At 35.4% G+C, this 4,314-nt stretch overlaps 1 non-coding gene across 1 annotated transcript; it reads left to right on the top strand.

Moving 5' to 3' along the window:
- Positions 1–1,985: 1,985 nt before the first annotated feature.
- Positions 1,986–2,092, top strand: LOC115804078 (U6 spliceosomal RNA). Its single transcript, XR_004024915.1, has one exon. It is a non-coding gene; the product is annotated as a U6 spliceosomal RNA (small nuclear RNA).
- Positions 2,093–4,314: the final 2,222 nt, after the last annotated feature.

Here is a 4,314-nt window from a genome sequence, read left to right as displayed (position 1 = left end):
CCCTGTGATAGATAGCTGACACAGTGAGTTACTGGCATAGTGAAGACAAGACCCAAAGCCACTTCAGAGAGCATAAACTCAGAATTCAGACAAATTTGCGTTCAACCCTAGTTCATTCACTTACTAGCTAGATGACCTTGGGTAAGTTTTGGAAATTTTCTGAAGCCTCAGTTTCTTCCATAAAATGGGAATAATTATAACCTGAAGGCATTTTCATGAGGATTAAAAGCATTTACCAGCTTACATGTGTAGGGGAGGGAAAAAAAGTTTAGTGATTAGTAACTCAAAGGGATAACTATAGCATCTTAACAAAGAACAATTAATTTGTAGAGAAGGGACAAGACAAAGGAAAAGAGTTTTAAGCTTCCAAGGGCAGCAGTCTGTGGGAAGGTAAATATATGGGGGAAACTAATGGAAGATAAAGGTTGTTTCCATCAGGTTTGTTGTGTAGATTCCTCTCAGTGTAATCTCTGGGCTGATAAGCAGCTTCACTGAAGGTGATTGAGATACAGAGCCTGCTTTTAGGCAAATGAAGGGGAGGGCAGAGAGCTTTTTTTCCCAGGCATCTGATGTTTCTCAATTGCCTTCAGCTCAAAATTATCCCTATGCCAAAATGGCATATTTTGGGGTGGCATACTGTGATCCCCTACACGTGTATTAGGCTTAGAGTAGTGCCTGGCACATAGTAAGTATCCAATTCACATCTGTGAGTATTACTATTGGAGTATTAGTATTAGTAATCACCCTGGTAAGGTACATGGCACATAAATAATAAATACATGGTGGCTATCATTACTTCTCTTCTGAACTTTTTCTGTACTCTTCTTGTTTCTATCTCTGTGCAACTGTTATCATTATGTTGCCATTTGTTATGTACATCCTCTCCTTGCTAGCTTATAAATTTCTTTAGGGGAGGCTGTGTCTCACTCACCTTTGTGTAGACCCACCATATTGATGTGTTAAATGACTAGGTGCTTGTAAAATAGGCCATTGATCATAACATTACAGTTTCTGTGGCGAAACACTATTATACTGTGAGCAAATATGTTTTAACAGCAGCCTTCCCTACAAGAGAATACAATAGGATCTGGCCTTCTTCTAATGCAATACAAAATACGCACTTAATTAAGTAGATGTTTACTGATATCACTAGCTGATCCAACCAACAGTTGTCTTCCTTCATCAGAGAAGTAAAATTTATTAATTTTCCCTTTTTGTGGCAGTGGAGCTATATTCTAACTATAATGTGGTTTGATGCTTTCTATATTTCTGTCTAATCTAATTTCTGTAAGAAATACTTCAAATATGGATAGGTAAAAATGTATTTCTCTTTCCTCTAAAAAAAAATAAAGATTATACTAGCATACTAATGAAGATAAGTTGAAAAACGGTAGAATTTTAAATCAGAACCGACATTGTATGTCATGCTGTTTTGCTTCTAATGCAACAAGATGTTTTGTGCTTTCAACAAACGCAGACTGCATAGTGACAACAGATGTAGTAAACATAGAAAATACAAAGATACATTTTGTCATCATGAGTTTCAGACTGTAAACAAATTAAAAGACTCCTATATTTGCCTCATGAGAAGGCAATAGTAATACTTTGCTTATTAGGTTAAAGAATTTTATTCCTATCCAAAGGAAAAATGAATTTAAAACTCAAATACAATGACAAAACTCATATAAACTTGATTCTACACTCTATGCGAGTACATGTAGAAATGTACACATAGCTATAACTACAACCGCAGCAGCTGCTACAAGATCTGGGAGTCAAGAGACTGGAAAGAATTATAGAAGCCCATCCAAAATAAAGGTTGCTTTACAGGGTCACCCACTGAAAGATGGTTTATTAACTCTACAGCAATTAAAACAAAAACAAAAGCAGAGATGGCCCCTGTCCTGAGGGGATTAGAGTCTGAAAAAATGTAAGCAGAGGTGTCTCAGGTATTATTAATAAGCTGTGTCAAAAATTAAACTAAGGTGCTCACTTCGGCAGCACATATACTAAAATTGGAACGATACAGAGAAGATTAGCATGGCCCCTGCGCAAGGCTGACACGCAAATTCGTGAAGTGTTCCATATTTTTGCACATATATACAACGGAATATTACTCAGCCATAAAAAGGAACGAAACTGAGTTATTTGTAGTGAGGTGGATGGACCTAGAGACTGTCATACAGAGTGAAGTAAGTCAGAAAGAGGAAAGCAATTACCGTATGCTAGCACATATATATGGAATCTAAAAATAAAAAAAAAAGAAAGAAAGAAAATGGTCAGAAGAATCTAGGGGCAAGACGGGAATAAAGATGCAGACCTACTAGAGAATGGACTTGAGGATACGGGGAGGGGGAAGGGTAAGCTGGGACAAAGTGAGAGAGTGGCATGGACATACATACACTACCAAATGTAAAACAGATAGCTAGTGGGAAGCAGCCGCATAGCACAGGGAGATCAGCTCGGTGCTTTGTGACCACCAAGAGGGGTGGGATAGGGAGGGTGGGAGGGAGGGATATGCAAGAGGGAAGAGATATGGGGATATATGTATATGTATAGCTGATTCACTTTGTTATAAAGCAGAAACTGACATACTATTGTAAAGCAATTATACTCTAATAAAGATGTTTAAAAAAATTAAACTAAGAACCTTCTATCATTTTAGATCTACATAAATGGTATCACACTGTACATATTGGGCAACTGGCATTTTCCTCTCAATGTTATATGTTTCAGATACATCTGTATGCTCCATTGTACAATTACACTACATTTGTTTATCCATTCCATTATTGATGGACATTTACTTGGTTTATGTGTCCCTTCTTAACTCTGCAATCACTAATGTCAGGAGCTAGAAATCATCCCCAGTGTATTCACACCTGAGAAATCTGAAATGTTAGAAAACAGAACTTTATATTCACCCAGAGAGCCAGTGGTCACATACTGCTCAGCAAGCTACTGCATATCCTGGTGTTTGTGTGAAGAGTTTCTCTAGATTATAGCACTAGAAGTCAAATTTTTGAATCTTAAAATACTGTTTTAAATTTTATTATATGTTGTCAAATTGTCCTGGAAAGTGTTTGTACCATTTTATATTCCCACCACCAGTGTAAAAGTTTATTTTTTCCAAATTCTCACCAACATTTGGTATTTATTTTTGTCAAACTAATGGGTCTGAAATGGTATCATTGTTTGGCTTTTGTTTCTTATTAACTGCCTTATTGAGATATAAGTGACATAATAGATTGCATTATGTAAAGTGTATAAATTGATGTTTTCATTGATAAGCGATGGCACTCATAAAACCATTGCTGTATCATGACAAGCAATAATGAACATATCTATCATCACTGAACATTTCCTTGTGCTTCTTTGTTATCCTCCCGTTTCTCTTACCCTGCCCCAAGCCTCAGTCAATCCTGATCTACTTGATATCACTATTGATTAGTTTGCATTTTCTAGAATTTATATATATAGAATTATACAGTATGTACTCTTTTTTTATCTAGCTTCTTTCACTCAGCATAGTTATTTTGAGGTTCATTCATGTTGCTTGTAATTCATTTCTTTTTATTACTAACTAGTGTTTCATTTTATGGTTATACTAATTTGTTTATCCATTCACACGTTCACTGATAATTGGGTTGTTTCTAGCTTTTGGCTTTTACAAATAAAGCATTTATGCACAAGTCTTTGTGTGGACATAAGCTTTCATTTCTCTTGGGTAAATACCTAAGAATGGTGTTACTGGGTCATATGGTAGACATAGTTTTAATTTTATAAAAAATTGCCAAACTGTTTTCCAAGCAGTTGTACAATTCAACATTCCCATCAGCAGTGTATATGGGAGTTTCAGTTGCTCCGCATCCTTATCAACACTTGATATGGACAGACTTTTTTGCATTTTAGACCATCTAATATGTAATAGTAATATCTCTTTGTGATTTTTGCATTTCTCTAATGATTAATGATTTTGAGCATCTCTTCATGTGCTTATTTGCCAGCTATATGTCTTTTTAGGTGACATGTTTGTTCAAAACTTTTGCCTATTCTTTTGTTGGGTTGCTTGTCTGCTTATTATTGGGTTTGAGAGTTCTTTATGTATTCAGAATACAAATCCTTATCAGATATGTGATTTCTAAATATTTTCTCCCAGTCTATGGCTTATATTTTCATCTTCTCAACCATGTCTTTTGAAGAACAGAAGTTCTTAGTTTTGATGAAGTACAATATATCTTTTTTTTTTCTTTTTTGGATTGTGTTTTTGTACTGTATCTATGAAAGCTTTCCTTCATCCAAGATCACAAATAT

The sequence above is a fragment of the Delphinapterus leucas genome, chromosome X (assembly GCF_059928025.1).
Source record: "Delphinapterus leucas isolate spDelLeu-1000000601 "Yukka" chromosome X, BTC_Dleu_Yukka2, whole genome shotgun sequence".
NCBI lineage: Eukaryota > Metazoa > Chordata > Mammalia > Artiodactyla > Monodontidae > Delphinapterus > Delphinapterus leucas.
This window is presented reverse-complemented; position numbering and strand designations above follow the sequence as displayed.